At 35.4% G+C, this 25,695-nt stretch overlaps 1 protein-coding gene across 5 annotated transcripts in view; it reads left to right on the plus strand.

Moving 5' to 3' along the window:
- INPP4B (inositol polyphosphate-4-phosphatase type II B) overlaps window positions 1-25,695 on the plus strand; it is an 851,576-nt gene that overhangs the window by 122,934 nt on the left and 702,947 nt on the right. For all 5 annotated transcript variants that reach the window (XM_064383845.1, XM_064383847.1, XM_021666733.2 and 2 more), the window contains one exon: window positions 14,290-14,352. The gene's annotated coding sequence lies outside the window, so the exon portion shown is untranslated. The remainder of the gene's footprint in view (window positions 1-14,289; window positions 14,353-25,695) is intronic.

The raw sequence follows: 25,695 nt of genomic DNA on the forward strand, positions 1-25,695 counted from the left end.
TTTATACTCTTAGAGATTTTTAACACACTAACTTTATTTTGTGTATGTGATTGTACAAAATCTGAATTCCTTGGCAATCATATTCTACTGTTTGTTGCTTCTTTGAACTTTCCTTTATAAAGGCTTACTTTTTGGTAGGTTGTGTAATTTTGGATTGTGAACTTACTATAGATTTATTTAAAATTCTGGGAGTCCTGAGGAGTCTGAGATGAGGTTATATTCCTTGGAAGAGGATTTAATTTGCTCTTTAAGTTAATCTATCTTCTGGATAATTTTCAGGACTTATAAACAGTAGAAAACAAAGTCTAAAAGCCATGAGGGAAGGATTGTGGATTATACATTTTTAGAATTCCTTTTTTGCTATTCCAAGCCAGGAATGTCACAAATATTTCCCTTGTCCTTTACCCCTGTTAGAAGGCATTGTTTTTTTATTGTCCACTCTTTTAGACTTTTGAATGTTCTAAACTCCAACAGCTCATCCAAGCTCCTGAAAGCCACTTCCTCATAGAAAATCTTCTGCACTATTTCCTATGAGCCTATTAAAATCTAAGGTTCCAAGATCCTAGTATTAGTAAACACCACCAATGTACCCATATTTTTTGCACTAGGATGTTAACCATTGTTTCAACTCTGTCTTCATTTTGCCCTTGTGAGATCACCCTTACATTTTGTGAGTTCAAGAGTGCATTTTAAAGTATGTTGCATTTTATTAAGCATTTCTAAATGTTATGAAGCAGAAGGGCTTTTTAGAATTATTAGTGTCTATAGTCCCAGAAGCATAAATCCACTTATTGAGCACAATATAGTTTTTATTTTTGTCTCCTTTTTCTGTCATATTTTGATAGTGGAATATGGAGGTATTCCACTATAATTCCATTTACTTAGATTGTTTTTTGAATTTAGATATTTTGGGTTTTCTGTGCTTATGTACTTTCAACATTGCAAAATTTGTTCTGTTGAATTATTTCTGTTGTTTATGTTCTCCATCAAAATTGTTGAATACTACAAAAATGGAGGCAAAGAATGAGAGTTAATTTTATCTGATTTTTAAAATGTTAATTCCTTTGCATACCTACATTTGTATACTGTGTTTTATACTTGCTTTAGTGTGTTATGCACAGAAACTACCTACAAGTAAAACTTCTCTCCTCTTTGGATCAAACCGGAAATGTTATGAAAATGGAAAAAGTGTTCTTCGTGTCTCTTTTGAATAGTTATTGTGAAGATTAAGAGCAATAATATATATGTAAAAGAAATACCATAGTGATTAGTTTGAGCAAAGGGTTAACAAAAGGTGCTTGTAGTTTCTTAAATATAATGTATTATTTCAGTTACATTGTGAATACTTAAAATAACATTATTTTTTTCTTTCATTGCTTTTAATCTAATGAGCTAATGAGTTATTTGAGCCTCCTGCACTGATGCTAAAATTTCTCTATTATTGATGTCTTTTCTAGGCTCTTAATTTTTTTTTTTTTTCTGTTTTTGGGGGATGTGTGTGGTGCTTCTGTCTTTTCACTTTTTGTGATGGTGCTGTGGTGTGTGTATACCACTAAGTTACATTGACAATTTTTCTTGAAATTTCAGTCTAATTTACTTCAATATAAATCTCTAAGAGATAAATATATTCATTTTACATAACTTCAATAGGGTTATCACACCTGAAAAAATTAACTCATTACCATCTAATGCCCATTCTATAAGCAAACATTTCATATTTTCCTATTGGACAAATTCTAAACAATTACTTTCCTTGATACCATATGCTCAAGTAAATTAATATTCTTATCTTACTTAGCTCATATATTGGAAAATCATTCAAGAACCAATGCAAAAAGATAAAGTGATAAAGAAATTTCATAATTTCTATCAAGATATGGGTACTAGAATTTCATTAAAATAGTGAAAATCACTTACCAACACAGAATTTTGGCTTAATTTAAAAACTGAAATAAGATTGATTTTCTTTTGCATTAATTTACTGGTTTTGAAGTTTATTTGGTGGTTTAAAGAGGATATTTCTCTTTGTTTGAGGGTTTTATTTTGTTATTATATTTGGTTTTGGATATTGTTGATGGTGATTGTTTTAGCCAGAAGCAAGTATCCTGTATTACTAAGTCACCTCTCTGGAACTTCTTCAGGACAGTTTATACAAAAAGGAAGAAATCCCTAGGGCAACTTATGAGTGAATACCTGATAACTAAGAAAACCTGAGAAGAATCTACAAAAGACTTAAGATGAGCATTGTGAATACAGCAGATAGCATAAAATCACAGAGGATTTTGAGAAAATAGTAGTCCTCTACTATTGAACTTTTAATTTAGGAATCCTCATAGACATTTACAAGGCTACACGCCAGAGCTAAAATATGTGAGTTCTGCCTATTATTTCTAGAATACAGAAACTTTGAAACAACTAGTGTTGCAGACAGCCCTTGCAATCTAATGTTTATAAAAAGAGAAGCTTTTGTTTGAAGGTCTCGATAATTAACTCATGAAAATTAAATAATATTCCAGGCAGGAAAGCTGATAAGAGAGTTATACTCAATACTATTAAGTATAACAGACTACAACACTTAGTGGTAAAAAACATTACAAGAATAAGTTTCATAAAAATTAGGGAAATAAATTAGTTGAAGTAAGAATTAAGAAAACCCCAGTTTAGAGGATTATATCATTTAAAGCAGATTTCTTAAACTTTAATATGCCTTCCAATTATCTGGGTTTCTTGTTGAAATGAAGAATTTGATTCAGCTGGTCTGAGGTGGAGCCTGGAATTCTGTAGTTCTAACAAACTCCAGGGGATGGTGATGCTGCCAATTTATGAGTCACTGTTTGAGTATAGGGGTCTAGACTCTTGGAATTTCACTTCGGCAATGGTGTGAGATAGAATGTAAGAAAATATGTAATAAAATACATAAAATGCAATTCAGAGAATAGTGGTGGATGTATGTGTGTGGAGGGGGGTTGTTGCAATGTATATAATAATATACATAAATTTCTTTAAGCTCTTAGGCGATAATAACTACTTTAAATTCAAGATACAGTATGTTTAGAATTCTAATGAATGGATGAAAATATAGGAAACAGCAAAGACATACAAAAAAAACAGAATTTGTGGTGGGGGGAACATACATTTAAAGTAAAGCGAGAAACTTCACAATACAAAGTAAGAATATATTCCAATAATAATATAACCAGGGTTTTTTCTTGGGTGCTGGTGAGGCACAGCTCCCCGGAGAAAATGTTGTGGGTTCTTGGCCTTTTATCTCTTAAAAAATAAGCGATGGGGCTACTGCAACCCCAAGAAGGGTTGCAGAAAGGTGATTTTATTTAGGTAGAGAAAGAGAAGGAAAGGAGAAGAAGAGAAAGACTTCCACGATGTGTGTGAAAGGGGATTCCGGCGGGGAAATCCGGCCAGGTGTGTGGACATGGACTTTTATCCTGGGAGGAGCCCCCACCTTCTCCAAGACCCTGGGCCAATGAAAGGAGTTCCTTAGAACTTCTGCTGGAGCGATTGACTTTTAGTTTCTTCCTGTGCCCACGAAATTCAAACATAAACCGTTAAATCTCCTGGATGGAGAGAGATGGGAGCAGGGGCATGGCTCTGGGAAATTCTTGCCCTTAAAACTACGCCCTTCCTGGACCCGGAAAGAGAGCACATTCCCTCAATAAGACATAAGCACAGAATTTGTGTTAGACTAAGTGGTGCACACATGGAAAGAACAGAGGCACATTAACTCAGCTGAGAAGTCAAAGGATCAGGATTGGTGCCAGCTCCCTGCCTTCAGATCTTATCTTTGCTTGATGGCTGTGGCTCAGGCAACATGGTAACCAAGCTGTGCTTCAGCTTCCTCATCTATGAAATGAGGCTAATAGTGTAACGAGCCAAGAAGGTTGTTATGAGTATTTAATATGCAAGACAGCAACTGAGAAGAATGCCTGGCTTATATATGGCAGCACTGAATGTTTATTTTTATTATTCAAATAATAATAGTAAGTTCCTTCTAAAAACTTAAGTCTAACAGATTTAAAGGATAGTTCTCAAAGATAGAGCTGGCTGGGCACGGTGACTCACACTGTAATCCCAGCATTTTGAGAGGCCAAGGTGGGTGGATCACTTGAGGTCAGGATGAGGAAACCCTATCTCTACTAAAAATAAAAAAATTAGCCAGTCATGGTGGCAGGAGCCTGTAATCCCAGCTGCTTGGGAGGCTGAGGCAGAAGAATCACTTGAACCTGGGAGATGGAGGTTGCAGTGAGCCGAGATTGTATCACTGCACTCCAGCCTGGGTGACAGAGCAAAACTCAGTCTCAAAAAATAAATAAACAAACAAATAAATAGAAGCTTTCTTGAGTCCATGTTGCTGCTAGATTCCCTATGGGAGAAAAATGGGGTTATTTATTGAAATAAACAATAGTAAGTAAAAAATTATGACTAAAAAATGAAATTATTGATATTAGAGTATATCATTTAGAGAAAGATGTTGTCATCAACTAAATAAAAATCTGATTATTAAAATTTAAAATGTAAGGCTAGAATTGAATTATTCTTAGGATTCAGCTTCTCCATATGCTTTAAACATGGGATTTAGCTTTGTTACTTTTGTTATTTTATTTCTTCCTTTCTTCTGGCCTGGATTAAGCATACATTTTTAAACATCTGGGCCTTTATTATTACCTTTGTAGTTGTTCATTATTGATGACTGATTTAGGTATAATTATAATTCACTAAAGAAAAAGTTTTTCTATCTTATTGCTTGTAGACAGAAACAAAGAGGTATTTATTATATTTCTTTTATATTTATATTTTCTTTCCAAAGTTTAAATGAAGACACTTGTAAAAGCCTACAATTATAAACATTTGCTATACTTTTGCTTTTCTTTTTTTAAAAAATAAATGTTTCATAAACTTAATAGGCAAGAGAAATTTAGTTAGGAATCCAATTGTCAGAATATTCAGTGTTTACAAAAGGAAATAATTTCAGAGGTCAGGCATAGTACTGAAAGTCTGACTCTGGTGTTTCCTGGCTAAAGTTGCCCAGTAAGAATTTCTCAAACATATGACTGTTAAGTATATAAATACACTTTAAAATTGAATAGCCATATATTCTGTGCTAAATTAACCATACACAAAAAATGATTAAATAATCTGAGGAGAAATCTAAGTCAAAAACATTTAAAACAAAATGTATTGTAGGGAAAGACTGATGTTCTGTCTTCAGGTGTAGCCCTGAAAGGTCGGTTCTCCAATTATCACTAATTGGATAATTAGTAGTAGTGCTAATGAAGAACACCTGCAAATTGAAAGCTGCCCTTTTATTTCTTCTGGACTATCTTTAAAATCAGGAATTATTTAAAAAATCAACCGGCATGGTGGCTCATGCGTGTAATCCCAGCACTTTGGGAGGTCCGGGTGGGCAGATCACCTGAGGTCAGGAGTTTGAGACCAGCCTTACCGACATGATTAAACCCCATCTCTACTAAAACTACAAAATTAGCTGGGCATGGTGGCGCATGCCCTGTAACCCCAGCTACGTGGGAGGCGGAGGCAGGAGAATCATTTAAACCCGGGAGGCGAGGTTGTAGTGAGCTGAGATAGCGTCGTTGCCCTTCAGCCTGGGCAACAAGAATGAAACTCCATCTCAAATAATAGTAATAATAATCTAATAGTGCCCACTTTCTAAGGGCCATAGACAGATGAATTTGGATCCTAATGTCACTTGAAAAGGAAGGAAAACATGCATATGGAAAATTGAGCAAGTCTTAAGTGTACAACTCAATACATTTTTTTGCAAGAGGAATATACCTGAAAATCCAACAACTGGATCAAGAAGCAGAACATCTTTAGCACCCCAGAGGCTCTCCTCATGTCCTCTTTCAGGTACTGTATCCCTCACAGAGCTTTTTCTCTCACTTTTACATAAATGTGTATCACTTTTTCAGGGCTGGCATAATAAAATACCATAGATTGGGTGGCTTAAGAAACAGAAATTTGTTTTTTCACAATTCTGGAAGCTAGAAGTCTAAGGTTAAGATTCCAGCAGGGTTGATTTCTCCCAAGGCCTCCCTCCTTGACTTACAGACAGCATCTTCTGTGTGCTCTCACAGTCTGTCCTCGTGCATCCCTGGTCTCTTACTCTTGTCTTACAAGGATGCCAGCTGTATTAGATTAGAGCACCACTCTAAAGATCTAATTTAACCTTAATTAACTCCTTAGAGGCCCTATTGCCAAATACAGTCTAAGTGTTAGAGCGTCACCATATAAATTGTGGGGGATGCAGTTGAGTCTATAACAGAATGTTTTCCTGTAGTACATATGTTTTCCGTATGACTTCTTCCCTTAACATGGTTTGTGATATTCATTCATGTTCATGTAATCAGGGTTTCTTCATTTGCATTAATGCATAGCATTTCATTGTATGAATATATCTTTATTAATCAGCTTTACTATTTATGGAAATTTGCGTTATTTCTAGTTTATTCTTATTGTGAAGAGTGCTACCAAGAATACTCGTGTACATAATTTTTGGCAACTTTCATAGTGGAATTTCACAACCATAAAGTGAGATATTTCCAAAGGAGAGATACTACCAAACTCTTTTCCAAAATAATTACATGAATTTGTACCCCTACCAGCAGGGTATGACAGTACCATTGTTCCACATTCTTGCTAACTCTTGCTATTATATATATATATTTTTAATTAGGCCTCATTTGTCTGTATGTAGTGGTATCTCATTGTAATTTTAGTTTGCATTGCAAAACACTAATAAAAGGTGAGGGATTTTTAGGATGTTTATTGAAAATTTGAATCCCTTCTTTTGTGAAGTTTCTGTTTATGACTTTTGCCCATTTTTCTGATGAGTCATCTGTCATTTTCTTATTGATTTGTAGAAGTTTAGTGGATATATTCTGAGTGTTGCAAGTTTCTTTTTGTACTCCATGGCTTGTCATTTCATCTACTAGGCATCTTTTGATAAACAGAAGTTTTTAATTTGTATGCAGTCACATTTATAATGTTTTCCCTTGCTGGTTACCACTTATATGCTGTTTAAGAAATCACTGTCTTCCCCAAAGGGAATGATATTTTCTTCTAAAAGCTTTCTTGTTTTGTCTTGAACCTGTACATGCACAACCTTCTGGAACTGAATTTTGTATATGTAGGAGTCAAGATTCACTTTTTCCCCACAAATGGGTATATAATTCATTCAGCACCATTTAGTAAAGAAATTGCCCCTTCTCTACTGTTCTACGTTGTCAAACTTGCCATAATTTACATGTGTAATTTGTTGTTATAACTTGTGTGAGTTTCCTTCTGGACTTTCTCTTTTGTTTCATATATCTATTTATCTGTTTTGTACCAGTTACTCACTTTGTTAATTACAAAAGCTTTATAAGTTTTGATATTTGGTAATTTAAGAATTCTAGTTTTGTCTTCCTTGGCTAATCTTGGCCCTTTGCATTTCTGTACAAATGTTAGCTTAATTTTTATATTAAAAAAAGACTACTGGGGTTTTGGTTGTGATTAATATGAATATACAGATTAATTTGAGAATTGACATCCTTATCATATTGAGTCTTCCAATATATGAGCATGATGGATTTCTCGCCATTTATTTTTGTCTGCTTTATTTTTTCTAAATAATATTTTGTAGATTTTTGGTGTAGATGTCATGAACATCTTTTGTTAGATTTATTCTGAGTATTTGAGATTTTTAATTCTATTTTAAATGCTACAGTTCTTTTTATTTGTTCATTATTGTATGGTAGCATAATTTATGTGCAATGACTCTGAATTCAGTAACATTGCTAAATTTACTAATTAAATCTAATAGTTTTCTATGGACTCTTTAAAAACATTATTTTCACTTTAAGTGTATTTTATCATTTATTAAAATGAATTAAAATTATTATTTTCACTGATATTTCTATTCAAAATAAAATTGAAATTTTTATTTTTAAATATTAATTGAATAATATTAACTTATAGTGAAAAGAAAAGTTGGACTGTAGATGCGAGTGTGGGATAGCTCATCAGCATTTGAGTAGATGCTAGAAAAACTGGAACCATTGCCTCTTCTCAGCCTTCATAAGCATAACTTCAGTAAATAAGTCTGCCATCTGGTCTTTACTTTCTATATCTGTAAAATAATGATACTGTGCTACATACATTTAAGTTCTTTTTTATCTGGGATAGATGACTGAGATAACTTTTTGCTACATGATTGTGCTTCAGACGTTTTTCCTTTTCTTCTGCATTTTCTTTTATGGTCTTGTGATGATGAGGATAATGGGCCTCACATGACCTCATTTTGGGAAAGGGTGGTAGATGGGATAAAGTCCACCTGCGCTCCCCTGTCTCCTACTCAGGGTATTTGAGAACGTCTATTGTTCCTGGATACCAGGTATTGGCTATGGAGATGACGCAATTATGTCTCAGGTTCATCTCTTCAGACACTGTCCTCCCCTAATGCACCCTAAATGTTCCCATATCATGTTAAATGTTGAGTGATTTTTTTCCCCTAAAACTCTCAAGTTCTTTTGAGTCTATTTCCTGAAAAGCCATCTGCTAGCCCTAATCCTTGTATTACTTATTCCACTTTCTTCTGGGGAGTTTCACTTAGAGAGAAGGGAAACGAGGACTTCGTGTTTAACCTCCTCCTCTGTTTTCCTCTTGCCCATGCTCTTGAGCCTAGGAAGTGTTTTATATTCTTTCCATCATAGCCTATGTTTTCTCCTCTTTTAACATGGCAAAAGTTCTTGATCTAGTTTTCTAAGTCTGACTTCTAATATTGTAATGGAAATAGGAAAAGCCTTATATTCAAGATCATTTTCTTGCTATATGGATCCAGAATTCTTGCTAGATGTCAAAATGTAGACTGTCTTTTTCTTCTTTTATTTATCTTGTAGCAATCCTGATCTTTTTAGAGGAAAATGCTATGCCTGACAGAAAGCTGAGGTCAGACAGCGAAATGCAAAAGGATTGCATTTAGCTATATTTCCAAATAACAGCATCCTTGTTATCCTTGTTTATATAATGTCATATTTCTCATGTTATTTTGTTTTCTGCTTCTTTTCTATCTGACATGTCCAAATATTCTTTAAATTTAATGTGGCCATGGACACAGGGAGGGGAACAACACACACTGGGGCCTGTCAGGGGGAGGAAAAGCATCAGAATAAATAGTCAATGCATGTGGGGCTTAATACCTAGGTGATGGGTTGATAGGTGCAGCAAACCACCATGGCACACATATACCTACGTAACAAACCTGCACATCCTGCACATGTACCCTGGAACTTAAAGCAAAATTAAATTAAAAAAAAATTGGCGTGGCAACAATAAGGAATTGCTATAGAATTTCTATCATAGGATATGGAAAGATATTATGCCACATAAGTCAAGTCTGTCTACCTACATTAATAGATATTTAATAGATAGCAATTGTGCCTGTACTTAACAGAAACTTTCTTCCTGTAAGGCTGATCATTGAGTTTAGCATGAAAGGAAAAAGGTGAGAGGAACAAGTTGTAGCTGTCCTTGAAGAACTTCAAATATATCTGTGGAGATAAGACAGCACAAGACAACCCAAGAAGGCAATATAAGTTATTGGCATTGACTATAATTGCTGTACAAGGTAGAAGAATGATAAAATCAACAGGGTCCAAAGTACCTGGAGATGACTTTCTGGAGAAGTTGCCATTAAAGCTTTGGCAGGGCAGTAAATTTGGAAGGTGCTGAAAAGTAAGAATTAAACCACAAGCAGAAGGAACAGACATGAAGAATGGAACTGGTATAGAACAATGTGGCAGCCATTAGACACTCTGCTTGACTGAGTAATAGATTATATTGAAGAACAATGTAAAATGCATGGAATGCTTAGGAAACATTTAAAAAATAGTATATCCAGAAGATGTACTGTATAATTTTTAGCTGTTTCACCCATGAGTTTCTTAAGACACAAACTGTGAAAAACTAATATCATAGGGTGCAAAATTGGAAAACTTTCACCCCTTAAAGCAATAGCTATAAGATACTAATGTGATTTATGAACCAGATCACCTTGCAGAAATTTCCTAGTGGGAGTGTAAGAACTGGGTAGATATCTCCTACATTTTTAATGCAAAAGGATTGGAAGATCTGGAGATTAAAGGAAGATTTTTATGAAGTGAGCTGAGGGTGTATTAGAAATATACACAAGGAGAGATGGTGTAGGGTGTTTTCCCCCTCAGCACTAGAAAGAGCTGCTTCAAGGACACTCTCCAGAGAGTTTAAAAGGTGTCCCTTAAAGTTTGAGGTTTTAGTAGAAACAGTGGACTGACTTCTGATTAATTCAAAGAGCAAAGATGAGGTAGTGAGCAGCTTATGGCAGAGCAAAGTAAAGATTCTGAATGGGAATTCATCCATTTTTTCAGGGTTTGTTAGTTTCCTCTGGAAGAGGGGTTGGGCCACAAATATGAAAGAGCTGTCATGCTGTTATCCTAGTTATTTTCTTTAAGGCTTTCCAGCTGCTGAACTGGTCTCAGCTGACTAGTGGCTTGTGGCTAGAGTAAGTAATAAACTGAGACAGTATGACCCACATCAAGCATAATGCAAGTGAAAGGTCTCCAGTGATTGGAGGTGGTGATTACTGAAGAACCAGGAAAAGCTCCAGCTGGGAGAGAATCACCTCTGTGCCTGCCCCAAAGAAGAAGCCTTCTTGCTTAGTGACCAGCAAGTAAGCACTTTCCTTCTTCTTTTACCTCTTCTTTCTCCTTCTTTCCTTTTTCACTCCACTGCCATATTCCAGAGGAGTCAGTATCCAAGTTTCACTAGCTGGAAAAGAAGAACATGGGGGGAAAATAGGGACCAACAAATTCCTTTCCATCAGCTGTTGGCTTCCATTTGCAGCAGATTCTAGCTACAGGAGATTGTTAAAACTGTAAGTCAGTTTGTCACGTGTAGCTGAGTGTTCTGCTTTCTAAATTGAGAATGTGTTTGATGAGCTAGCAGGGGTTCCCAACCCCCAAGCTGTGGACAGATAACTGTCCGTGGCCTGTTAGGACCTGGGTCTCACAGCCGGAGATAGAGGTGGACAAATAAGCTCCACCTCCTGAGCTCCACCTCCTGTCACATCAGCTGTGGCATTAGATTCTCAGAGGAGCATGAACCCTCTTGTGAACTGCATGTGCAAGGGATCTAGGTTGTGTGCTCCTTATGAGAATCTAATACCTGATGATCTGGAAACTGTTCCACCTCCCCCATCTTCAGAAAAAATTGTCCTGGTGTCAAAAAGTTTGAGGACTATCAAATAAAGTAACCAGAAGTGATCAGAGTCTAGGTAGAGGCCTGATTCTGGTTGGCTGAAGACATATGTTGTTATTATTATGTTATTAGTTCTTTGGCTGGCATAACACATTACCATTGAGTAGCTTAAAACGAGAAATTTAGCGTCACATTTCTGGAGGCCAGAAATCTAAGAGCAAGGTGTCTGCAGGGCCATGCTCTCTCTGGAGGCTCTAGAGGAGAATCTGTTCAATGCCTTTCTCTTAGTTTCTGATGTTTCTGGCATTCCTTAGCTTGTTGATTTATCACTCCAATTTCTGCCTGTCTTGTCATATGGCACTCTGTGTGTGTGTGTCTTTGTGTTCACAAGGCATTCTCTTTTCCATGTATGTTCATCCCTGTGTCTCATCTCTTCTTATGAGGTTACCAATCATACTAGATTAAGGGGCCACCTTATTCTGGTTTAACCTCATCTTAATTTACATCTTAATTGCATCTACAAAGACTTCTTTTCCAAATCAGGTCATATTCAGGGTAGGACTTCAACATATCTTTCAGTAGCAGATAATTTAACCCACAACAGACGTTATGCAGATTTTGGTCTACTTGATGCCTGCACCTGGAGTTAGGGATTGTTGTTGGTGTGAATCAAAGTCCCTTTTTAATTTCTTTATTTAGGAGATGTATATGCTGTACTCTTTCAAAATATATGAGGTTCTGAGTCTGAAACTGTTGTTTCTTAGTCAAGTCCAATCAGGGCTCAGCTATTGGAAATGCCACTTTATATTTTATCCATTTTCCTCCCAGTGCTGTTACTGTTTCTCTTCTTTGACATCCTCTGAGCATTTTAACAATAAGTTGAGACGACTCCCGATGGGTACTGTGAGTAGACCTCATGTTAATCGGGACTCCATTTTTTTTTAATGCTTCCTATTTTTGTATACATTGCCCCATCTTCCTGGGAAGACCTACCTGCTTACCTGCCTGTTAAGCTTAGTACTTCAGAGTTCTCTTTTCTGAAATTTTCTTAGACCAAACAGTGCTGATTGTCAGCCATGTGCACCAGTTTCACTATTCTGACTGATTTTTTTGGGAGACGGGACAGGGTGTCATTCTGCTGCCCAGACTGGAGTGCAGTGCTGCAATCTCAGCTCACTGTAGCCTCTGCCTCCTGGACTCAAGTGATCCTCCCATCTCAGCCTTTCGAATAGCTAGGACTACATGTATGTGCCACCACACCTGGCTAATTTTTGCTTTTATAAAGAAGAGGCCTTGCCATGTTGCTGAGGCCCCTGACTGATATTTTAAGATTGTACCCAAAACCTAAAACGCAATAAAATATATATATATGATTATGTTTTAAATCCTTTTCTGACTCCAAAATATTCTTTTAATACTTTCTGCTCCTTCAAAACTCTATGTATTGTCTAATGATGATATTTTCACCAATTACTTGAAATAATTGTCCACAGATGTGTTTCCTCTACTAAACTGTGCTTTTCTTGAGTCTGTCTTTGTTTACTGGTTTCTTCAGTCTGTCACAGACCTTGGCTTGCAGTGGGGGCTCACCAGGTGTTTTCTGAATTGGATCAAGTGTTCTAAGAGTAGACAAGGGCCAGTTGCTTTAAGTGAGTCTTGAAGTATATCACAATTTCTTGAAGGGCTTCTTCAAGCTAAAGTTCTCAGCAAAATCAAGGGGGGCCTTGATTTTGGGGCCTCCAAAATGCAGTGGAGCAGCTGACAGTTTACTAATCTTTTTGAAACACTACTATTCAATCTTTCTCACCCACCTGCCTGAAAGACCCAGAATGACTCTTTATTCCTTCGTCATCAGAGTCTAATTAATAAATAGGTGAAGTAGGTAATGTCCAGTATGATATGATTTAATCATGTTATTGTGTGACTCACTAGGGCAGTGATTCTCAATGGAATAGTAAGATTTTTTGTTGTTGTTCTTTAAAGAGCAACGATAGGAATAATAATGATATTATATTGGATAATGCTTTCTCAGGCTTGGTACTATGCTACGTTCTCTATCTGTATTTATCTCAATTATCAGCACCATGGATAGGAAAAATTGTCATTCCCATATACAAATGATAAATGAAGACTTACAGAATTTATTTGCCCAAAATTAGACAATTGGTAAGATGTAGTAATTACAGTTATATCACTATGCTTATGACTGCTTTAGTCAATTAATCAATGTTGTTTTAAACTGTTAACATCTTCTCTTCAGCCAAATAACTTTCTTAAGGGGTGAATTAAAATTCTTACCTATCTATGTGACAGTCCTTGCTGGAAAGCTATTGCTCAGGCTTGAATTTTATACCCTCCAATCTGAACATTCAGATAATGATGCAATAAAATCTTTTATAGGATACTCCTCAAGATTGTTATACGTGAAGGGAGGGAATAAGATATATTTTCATAACTTTTGACTTCGATAAAGTTCTTTCCTCCTCATTGCAGCATAGAAAAGCTCTGAAATTGCATCTCATAAGGAAGGTAATCTGCAATTATTTACAGTTATCCCACAATATCTCATTTTATTACTTTGTGGAAAGACCCAAACTTTCATGAATATTTTAAAACCCATGCTCACTAGTAGTGGAAGGAAAGTAGTCAGTTTAGGTAATTTCAGATTCCATTTCAGTCCGTTGTATTCCAAGTAAATGTTCTGCCCTGACATGGCTTACATCTTGTCTCTTGAAATGATCGAAGCTAATGCCTTTCTTGCTCGAGTGCCAGTCTTGTTCACATGTGAGAGAAGAAAGAGAAGCAAAGAAAACAGGGCTGAGTATCTCCTGCAGTCACCCATGTTCTCAGCTGCAGGGAAGAAAGGACATTTGGGGAAGTGATTTGGCATTTAAAACAAGTGGTTCCTGAGGCAGCTGCTGAATATTTTGTTAAATGATTTTCTTCTCTGACCTTTATTACAAATGAATCTTCTTTAAGAAGTATTTAAAGAGGAAAAAAAGAAAGGTTGTTTTTATTAATCTTCTTTCTCTTTTCCCATAGAACCCAAAGAAATGGTGTTACCTGGTGAGAGATCTTCTGTCTTTTATGAAAAATTAGACAAAGGTAATACTTATTTTGAATTGGTATTTTTTTTCAGTCTGTATAACTCTGATACATGAAACTAGTTGGCTTTCCTTGATTATTGATTTTAGATATTGAATTACCCATCAAAAAAGTAAATTATTGTCTGAAAAGTCAAGGGAAGGCTTTACGATGATCATCAGATTGATAAAGTGAACAGAATATTTTTAGATAAATAATAGCTTTTCAAAACATTGTGGGTAATGGTTAATTTTCTGATACCATTTTGAAATTTATATTAATATATAAGGAGGATTTTGGCTATAAGATTGCAGTCTCTTTGGAAAGAACTCCAACTGGTTTATCATATTTACAAATGATAGGTGATAACAGTAGTATTAGACACTTGTTAAGGTACAATAAGATTCTTTTTCCTTTATGTAGCATTAGTCAGATGACTTTATGTATTTTTTGAATATACAAAAAACTTTCAATATGAATTACTAGAAAATGTCATCAAGCTTTATGAAGACATCCTCATACAAAATACATATTTTTTTGGAAAGATTGAATTATATCATACAGTTTTTGAATAGCATGCCTGATTATGCTTAACAGATTGCATATTTAGTTGCTAAATTTTCAAATCGCTATGTGATTTATTTACATATGTTGTCCTAAGAATATGAAAACTCATGCAAATATTCTAATGACATATGCATGTATACAAAGTGTGAGTATAGCTGCAGATAAATAATGTGTGTATGTTTTATGAATAAAGCTATCTCAAAAGAGATTTTTAAAGAAAAGTTTCAGACAGTTTAGAATTTTGAAGGGAACCGGACACATCTATTGAGTTATATCTACTTATATAGCTATGAATATGTGGTGACGCTGTATGTTCATGAACATGTATAAAATATTAATGAAATGTATTGTATGTTTTCATATTAACTAGAATTGACCGGGTTTTATTTTTGATAAATTGCTGAATTTCTAAAAATAAATGAGTACTGAAATAAAAGTAGCATTTAAATTTAATGGACATCAGGAGAAAACTCGTTTCTGAAGTTTGATTTGCAGTTGCGCAAAAATAAATTGTTAAATTTGAATTACAAATGTGCTTACAAATGTGATATATTTCTACTTATTTCTGGCTTCTACTGAATTCTTCAAAATAGGTGTAAACCCCTTGAGAAAATAGTTTCTTTCCCTAAGGAAATTTTTGAATTATAGTCACTCTATCCAAGTTTTATCTATACTGAAATGTTAATTCAAATTAAACTATTATTAAATGGTTAATGAAGATAATTGAGGGTTGTCTTTTACATAGAACTATTAATATTGACTCTGCAGATAAGGACATTATAAAGAGAACAAATACCTAGACAATATGTGGAAGAGGTTGAAGCTGAGCTGTGTGATGTAGGCATATGGAGATAAAATATAGAAAAGTGCTTGCTGTAAGAAGGCACAGTAAAGAGAGAAAGAAATATCCTGAATGAAATGAAGCCAATGAGGAAGGTCAGGGATCCATGTGCTTTAGAACATAAATAAGGCATGTAGCAAGCACAGATGCTCCAGGAGGCATTTATGTGAATGTTTCTTTTCTAAGAGGTATGTATGTACTAACATGCTCATTTTTAGGCTTTTATTTTACTTACTTAAGCTATGTATGACCTTATTTTGAAGTGAATATAGCAAAGAAAGACTTGGGGTAAAGGAAGTAATTCCAATTCATGGGAAAGAATTTTTAGCATCAGTGTTCCCAGAGTAATAAAATTTGTTGTTGTTGTTGTTTTTTCATTATGAAAATAAAGACACCATTCTGTGTATTGCCAAAGTCCAAGAGCTTTAGCATGATAAAACTGCCAAGGTGATTATGATCCAAGATATGTGTGTTGCTGTGAAGGAAGGAAGTGAGGCATGGAGGAGGAGGTAGGGACATTCGTGTCAGTATCTCTCTCAGTTCGTCCTATAGATTTGTTGAATTGGGAGTGTTTGCGATCTTACAAAACTATCAATAAGATAATACATGCTAACGTATTAATATTATCTCAGATGCCTATTATCTCAGGTGGAATATGTGCATTTAAATGTCAATTTTTTAAATAGTGGAAGTTTAAGGCATACTAGTGAAGGTGCTATTTTTAAACAAATGGAACCATTCACCTTTTCTGAATTATACATGATGACTAACACATTCGTTTTGTGTAGGATTAATTCTGGCAATGGACTCAGTGTGCAATCTGTTGGATTCACAGGCACTTTTACGTGTGCAGATACCTGTGAGTTCTATATTTGACTTTTAAAAAGGACATTTAAACAACTTTTCTAGTAGTGTTTTAATGTAAAGTTATTGGTTATAAGTTACAGTTACAGTATTCTTAATTTTGTCATCCAAAGACAGAGGCAACTTCAATTAGTCAGGCTAAAATATCTTTCAATGTACTTCATAGGATTACATGTAAAAATGGAGACTGTTACTCTGTTTAATTTTTACGTTGATTTGTATGTCCTGGAAATAGATCAAATTTCAATTAAGAAAATTTCATGACTGTAATTTATTTTTATTATGTAGGAATATTAAATTTTATTCTCACATATATTTAATTTTTCTGGAGGAAATTGAAAGGGATATTAAGAATTCAGCAATTCTTTGGTGTACTATAGGTTTACTATATTTAGGCTTACATAAACACATTTTTGAAAATTGAAAATAAATTGGGTTATAAGGCTACTCTATAGGGTTACTTATGTTCAAGGACATTAAGAAATAAATTGTAAATATATGTTTTACAGATTGGTTTTATTTGGTTTATTATTTGATGTCCAAAATGATGTAGATGTGATACATGTTGAGATTTAAAAGGATAAAAATCTTGTGATATTTTAAGAGCTTATTACAGATTATGTTTTCTATTATTTATCGCATACCTATAATAATAACAATTGAAAGTACAGCATCATAACTTGCAGGTTGATTAATAAGTTAATGACTATGCATTTAAATGAGAGTTAGAAATAGTTTAAGGCTGGTGATGAAAAGTACATGTGAATCTCACAATGCCCAGATCAGGTTCTGTGTCTGATATATACTATACAATGCTTTACTAAAGCGTAGTTATGACATCAGGCATAGTATGTTCCCAACAAGTATTGAAACAGCAAATCAGAGAATAAATCATTGAACATTTTTATGGAGAAGTGATTAAAAACTATTGAAGAAGAATTTACATGAAAAGGAGCTATTATGGTAGTTTTTAAGACTGGCTTTTGTGGTTTTTATGATTTTTTGTCATTTGCAAAAAGCTTTTGGTCTTCTTAACTCTTCTGAGTACTAGTTTCTGTGCAATATTTCATCCTTTTGAAATTCTCAGGACTATAAACCATAGCATTGTCTAGAATCAGCTCCTGCTACTATTCAAGTTCTTGCATCAATTCCTCACCTGTTTCTTACCTTATTTATGTCTCTCGTAACACCAAATACTCCAGACATTCTTGTCGTTGCTTAGGCTTAAAGCTCTACTTCGAATGTCCAGTCTTCTTTCTCCTTTATTCCAAAAACTATACGACCTTAAAACTTCTCTTTAAGATGCTTTCAGAGACCTTCATTACATTACAACTATCTTTCTGCTTTAGTCAGCCTACATTCACTCACACTTAGATGTGGTATCTGTCATACTGTCATTGATTTGCATATTTTTGGTATATTTTTGTGTGTATACATGTGTGTGTGTAATTTGATATCATTATATATAAAGGTGTACACACAAACACAAATTTTTTTCTTCAATATAATTGTAAAAAAGATCTTTCTGCCAGCCACTTTTACTTTTCCTTATGAGTAAAGCTGGCAAATTTTCAGTGAATGAGCTCCTTGAATCTCCAGGATTCCCATTAAAAGTATATTTAAAAGACTAAAAGATCTCTTTGAAATAAGAAAGTCATAATTTAGCTATGTTTTGTATTAATTAGGACTACCTGGAGAACCCACTCTGCTTTTATGACATCTTTTTAATATGAATAAAATCTAAATTAAATCAACTAATTTATAACACCATTGTATGAACATTTTCTCTTCACCAAGAGGAGACGGCCTAATTCTATCATTCGTTGGCTTTGTGCCACTCTATACATCACTGCAGAAAAATCTAACCTGACCTACCCAACAGAGGTATTTTTATGCAAGAGCGTACTCTGTTCTATGGTGGAGTCTCTCTAGGCTAAGATCCTAAAAATACGTAAATTCCAGGTATGGAAATGGAGTAGGACCATAGTAATTTAGAAAGTTGAGAAGACATTAGGCTTATTGGGGTTGGGGAAAAACCTTTGGGAACTGGGACTCTCAGAGAATTGGCAATTCCCAGTAAAGGACTAAAGTCTGACAAAATTGGTTCCTTTAAGGCTTTAGCAGATCTGCTCACTTTTAGTTCTGGTTTTGCAGCACTAAGATTACCTTGAAAGGAAAAGTAAGTAACTAAAGGCAAAGTGGATGGCCTACAAATAATTGGTAACATGAAATATTCACTAGATTTCACAAGTATACATGTGAATATGAATGTATGTTTGTTCTTTTATATCTCTGTCTCTCTCTATATATGCATGTACACACACACACACACACATAGAGTTGGCCCTCCATATACATGGTTTTAACATCCACAGATACAACCAACTGGAAATAAAAAATATTTGGAAAGAAACAAACAATAAAAAATAATACAAATTAAAAGATAATGCAGTATCGCAACTATTTACATAGCATTTACATTGTTTGTAATCTAGATAAAATGTCTGGGAGGATGTGCTTAGGTTATATGCAGAGACTATGCCATTCTATATAAGGGACTTGAACATCCACATATTTTGGTACATTGGAAAAGAGAAATCCTGGAACCATACCCCACCGGATAATGGGAGATAGCTGTATGTATTTTTAATGCAGTTGATGTTTTAAAAAGTATGCCACTAGATGTCAGCAGCAACCTCCTAGGGTTCCTGTGACCTTAATTTGCTAACAATAAAAAATGATGCTTCATTAGAGCATCTTATCTGAGAATAGTAGGTACTTAATTTGAAAGTTTAAGAACTTTTTTTTTTTTTTTTTTTTTTTTGCGGTATAAGGAGTAGTATTCTAGACATAAAATATTTTGCAATTATTTTCTAAGCCAGTTTCAGCTCACATGTAATAAGTTTTTACTTCCAGTATTCTCTGTATCATTGAGATGGTAGTGAAAAATTATAGGTGAACTTGAGTAATTTGTCAGAAATTGTACCTGATCCCAGAGCTCGAAACTTCTGCTTCAATGCTTTGTGATTCATTTATCCCACCATTGGATGAGTGTTTGTGCTTTAGATTTGTTTCATTCTGCTTTTGTAAAACATTTGGTGCTGTAGCCTACAGAAGATTGTGTAGTATTAACTTTTCAGCATTCACATCTGTGCTCTCTTTACTTAGTAATTACTATCTTTAATATTTTTTCCTTAATAATGTCTAAACGTTCCTGAATCTCTGTTCTGTTGTTACGAGGTGCTCAACTTTTGGATAGATACCACAGAGTATTATGAATGTTTGCTCAATAGTTGACAATATAATCTTGAAATAAGAAAAAAACCTGTATTTTCCATGAGTTATAGTACATATAATTTTTTAGTCCTTAAGAATAAATAAAAGCATCTCAATTTTTTTCAGAAATGAATAAGAAAATTGTAGGCCAGGTGCAATGGCTCATGCCTGTAATCCTAGCATTTTGGGAGGCCAAGGCATGCAGATCATTTGAGACTAGGAGTTTGAGACTAGCCTGGGCAACATGGCAAAACCCCATTTCTACTAAAAATACAAAAATTAGCTGGGTATGGTGGTGGGCACCTGTAGTCCTCAGGATACTAAGGTGGAAGGATCACCTAACCCCTGGGAGGTCAAGGCTATGGTTAGCTGTGATCAACGCCACTGCACTCCAGCCTGGGTGACAAAGTAAGACCCTGTCTCAAAAAATAAAAAATAAAAACTGTGGTAGTGGCCAAGGTTCAATAGATAGTAGTAATGTTATTTTAAATAATACCATTAATTTTTTATAAGGTTAGGTTCACATTAGCAGGAAGATTCAGTCTAATCTGTTGGATCGTAGGCATGAGTTGGAAATCAGTCAGCCGAGAGTGGTGGCTCACACCTGTAATCCCAGCACTTTGGGAGGCTGAGGCAGGTGGATCACCTGAGGTCGGGAGTTCAAGACCAGCCTGACCAACATGGAGAAACCCCATCTCTGCTAAAAATACAAAATTAGGCAGGCATGATGGTGCATGCCTGTAATCCCAGCTACTCGGGAGGCTGAGGCAGGAGAATCACTTGAACCTGGGAGGCGGAGGTTGCAATGAGCCAAGATTGTGCCATTGCACTCCAGCTTGGGCAACAAGAGCAAAACTACATCTCCAAAACAAACAAAAACAAAACAGACAAAAAAAAAAAAAAAAAAAAAGAAATCAGTCACAGGGGATTGGGTGTGAGTCAACCAAATGTGAAGCAGATTTGTAAGTGATAAGGAGAAAGGCAGAGTTGTTCCCATTTCTCTCCCTTGGAAAAAAATCTGCTTTAAATGCATTCAAACAAAAAAAAGCTTAAGCAAAGATCTAAAGATAATTATAAAAAAATTTTCTTTCCTGAAGTACATTCTACCAAGAAAAATATAAAGGTAAATGTTACATCTTTACCACATTTAAGATTTTTAAAAATTATTTTAGTTGCTATAGTGAGGTGGGGCTAACTGAGCTCATACATAGGCTAAGGAAATACTACTTTCATACCGAAGTTGTTATATTTGAAGATTATTGATTTAACTTCATAAGATGAGTTTCTTAAATCTTACTGAGTTTTGCATCTCTATTTTTAAATTTAATTAATTTATTTTTTTGAGATGGAGTTTCACTCTTGTTGCCCAGGCTGGAGTGCAATGATGCCATTTTGGCTCACCACAACCTCCGTGTCCCGGGTTCAAGTGATTTTCTTGCTTTAGCTTCCTGAGTAGCTGGGATTACAGACATGTGCCACCATGCCTGGCTAATGTTGTATTTTTTAAGTAGAGACAGGATTTCTTCATGTTGGTCAGGCTGGTCTGTTTTAGAACTACCAGTAAAAAGAACTTATCAGGATTTTCCCCAGGACTGTGGTTGTTCTTCTTTAATTATGTTTACAGGTGATGAGGCAGACATTTGAAACATGCTGCAATTACTTGGCATGAACATCAAGCTAGCGCTGTGCCTTCCATTCATGAAAAGCACTTGCTCATGGCACTATTCCCTCAACGATAAGAGTGTTAAGACTTACCATTGAGCCTGATGCAGAAGCACAAGTTTGCTTGCTCTAGAATAGTCCAGCCTATGCTTCCCATACTTAACTCTCTCGAAGGGGTGAGGAGTGAAATCTGACTGGAGCATCTGTCTTCAGAAGGGAGAGGCTGCCAATGTTAAACAAACTGTTCTAACTCCACTTAAAAAGCTACCTTCCATTTCTATATGTATCAGTGCATTTCTTCTCAACATCTTCATTTGCTTGTGCATTTATGTGGATTAAGTCAAAACAGAGAGAATGGGGTTTCCTTTGGGCTATTTCATAAATTCAAGCAGCTCAGCCTGACATTCAAAGACTGCTTTTCCACTGCTGCATTCTGAATCTTCTCAACCTTATTTCCAGTCGATCCCTCATCCAGATGTTGCCTTGTAGCTATACAGCCTGGTTGATCTTGTCTGTGTGCGACTTACTGATTTCTACCTTAATGGCTTTGCATTTACCATTCTTTCTACCTAAAATTTAACTTCTTTCTTACCTTTTGTAACATCTCATTCTTAATTTCAGAGACAGCAGAGTGTAAAATGGGCAATTCTTGGTAGCCAGATTGTTTGGGTTCAAATTCCAGACTGGTAACTTCTTAGCTTGTTGCTGCCTAGCTGAAGCAAGCTATTTAAGCTCTGTGTCTCATATTACCTTCTTCTACAAAACTGGGAAAGACAAATACTTAGTTCAGTGAGGATATTAATAGAAACTTAGAATAGTTGCTGGCACAAATAAGTAGTTAATATACATTAGCCAGTATGAACTCTATCAAGTCAGTTTCAAAATTCATCCTCATAAAATTTAGTCTCAAAATGTACTGTCCTTCATGCATCCACTAATATCATTAGCATTTCAAAATCTACCTGCCCACCCTATCAGTACTTTTACATTTGGTAATCTATACATTGTAACCACTTAGTATATTAATTTTGTCATCAATAAAAAAGGACAATAATACTTACCATGGCCATACCTAGGGTTATTGTGAAGTTAAAACTCTAGAAAATAGAAATAATAAGATTGATCATAGTAATCATTTATCCTGCTCTTACATATAAGAAACTAGTAGAGGCTTTACTTATGTTAGCCTATCACTTAATACCTTATCTTCATATGGTAGCAGGATTCTAAGAAAGTGAAGGCAGAAATTTGGAAGAGCTCTTGAGGCCTAAGTTTCAGAACTGACACAAATTACTGCGTGCTACTGACCATTGCAATTTGTTGGATAGAAGCAGTGGGAGAATTGAGTTTTTTTTTTTTTTGCGATGAATATGCTAGAAATCCATCCTACATATGAGAAAACTTAAATAAAATGTGATTTAAATACTTGCTGCTAAGGTAGACCTTAGTGGCCTGGGACTGCTACCTGACCTATTAGGAAATTTTACTTTTCAGGACCCAGTGATTCTACAAGGAATGGGCATGTAACCTAAGCAGAATTATTCTTAGCCGTAACATGATAAGTGCTATATAAGAGAGAAAGATTCTTCTTTTAGAATCAAAACTGTCAGGATGTTGACTTATGGCAGCCAGTAACTTTTTGTTCTGACATTTGGGGAAGATGATGAGACAGTTAAAAAATTAAAAGAAAAAAAGGAGAGATAAGAAAGAGCCAAGACACAGAATGAATGAGCAAGTATTAGAAAGATGTGATAGTATCAGTTGGGCCGCTGAATCTAGCCATACTTGAAGCCTATAGCTTACAAATTTTTTATAGAATATGTATGTATGTGTATATTATTAAACAGGTTTGATTAAAGTTTCTTTTATTTGAATCCAAAACAATTTTAATTAATGACAATGGATTAGTTTGCAAAAATGACCACAACAATATCTCCAGTCTCACTTGTTCTTCCAGAACTTTGTTGGCATCCCCATCAAGAGGGGAAGACTATTTTACCCTTCCTTGAATCTGAGTGAGTCTGTGTCTGCTCTGATAAGCACTAGAGAAGTGATGCTATGTGATCTCCAAATGCAGGTCATAAAGTTGACGTAGAACCTGCTAACCTCTCTCCTTTTTGGGACACTTGTCCTTAGAATCTGGTTATCATGTGATGAGAAAATCCAGGCCTAATGGAGTAACCATTTGTAATGTGTTCTGGCTGCTAATCCAGCTAAGGTCTCTGCCAACAGCCAACATCATTTGCCAACCATGTGAATAAACAAATCTTCAAACGGTCTCAGCTCCTAGCCTTGGGACAACCCAAGTGAGAATGAGTAGAACAGAGAAAAGCTATCCCCTCATGGTCCCAGCCTAAGATGCAGATTCGTGAACAAAATAAATGGCAATATTTGAAGCCACTAAATGTTGGGATAATTCGTTAGACGGTCATAGCTAACTGCAACACTAACTTCTCCCATAGCTCCTTCCCAGGGCTCTCTTCAGTTATACTTGTCAAACCCTGCTCTACCTGGTACTGCCGTTCCATTTTCACCTATGCCTTTATTTCTATACACTTTGCTTTACCAGGTAGTTATGGACATTTTGTTTTCAGTGTTGTATTTCACTGGGTTTGTGATGTGCTATTCTTGGATGAAAATGGGGTTGGAGATCTCCATGTTACTCTATGCTCCCTATTAAAAAGCTGATATTCTAACTTGACAAATTGTACTCTTACCCTATGCTCTCTGATAGCCAATAGGCACATGTGGTTATCTGAATTTGAATTAAACTTTAATTAAATAAAATTGGGGATTTCTTCACACTAGCCACATTTCAAGTGATAAATATTTATATACGACTATTGGCTAACATACTGGACATTGCAAAATTATAGAGCATTTTAATCAACCCACTGTTGTATTAGATGCTGCTGCTCCAATTTACAAATCACACATATGGTCCAAGGCTAAATCCTTTTAATACTGGGATTCAGTGATAAAAATCTTTTTACCTAGAGCAACGAGCTCAAAAGAATTTGGTCTCTCTTACACAGGTATGAGCTCTGAGAGAGCACAGAGATGAAAATCTCTACTTCAGTTAACAGAGTTATGTTTCATTAATATTCACATGGAAAGACTGCCTTTGGTAGACTTAACCTAATTTATTTCCTAGCCTCTGGACGTGTACACAATGGTTTATTTTCTTGAGTACATTAGTTTCTGTTCATCAGTCCTGTCTGACTTTTAGAATAATTCAGTTCCCAGAAGATGTCCCAGATATCTTTTCCAAATATTTGGGGTCCCTGTTCTCCCAGCAAAGAGTCCTCAAGAGCACATAGGGCTCCTGTTGACTTGAAAGTAAACTCTGGCTGTGGAGTGACTATTACTCCCTTAAAAAAAGAAAAAGAGTAACTTCAAGGCAGAAAGGGCCTTTAGTCTCCCTGGGTGTAAGTTTCTTTAAAAGCTTGTTTATTGATTTTTCTTGTAACAACTGGGCTTGCAAGCCATAAAAGAAAAAAAAAAACAAAAACAAATAGAACAGGGAAATAATATCAACGATCAACAAGTTTATTCATCAGCTTTGTCTCCTTTGTAGTCAGTACCACAGGCCTGTGAAATAAAAAGCACCACAATCTGCAATCCCAGTTTTTATTATGGAATCTATAGACTTCAGCTGATCCAAAGGGAAAACAAACACTTCAGCTTTCAAGCAAGTTTCCATTCTCATTAAAAGTGTGCCCGAATTTATGTCAACGTATGAGGAAAGCGCTGAAAGTAAGTGAAAAGAAGAGAACATGGCTAAGGGTGTGATTTCTGGTACAATGACAGTGGCACCAATTTTGATCTCTAATCAGTCTGTCAAATTGCCTGAAATACCCTCTGCTAATGTTGTTCCTATAGGAAGACATAGTCCTAAATTTATGACCCATGTGATGAACCTTTAAGAAAGTTCTCTCATCAGGTAATTTTGGAAAATGCTGAATTTTATATGCCCCTCCTGTAGTTTTATGATGCACGTTAGAATATGAATCTCTGAGAAATCCTGCTGTAAAGAAACCTGTTTAACTTTGTTTAACCCAGCATTTTCTAAAATTGGTGGACCATGAAACCTTCTATACTTCAGTGCATGTTTTCATGTAATACCTATTGTATCCAGTGCTGCAGCAACCCCT

Source organism: Aotus nancymaae, unplaced genomic scaffold (assembly GCF_030222135.1).
Source record: "Aotus nancymaae isolate 86718 unplaced genomic scaffold, 86718_ANA_hifiasm-v0.15.2.pri h1tg000033l, whole genome shotgun sequence".
NCBI lineage: Eukaryota > Metazoa > Chordata > Mammalia > Primates > Aotidae > Aotus > Aotus nancymaae.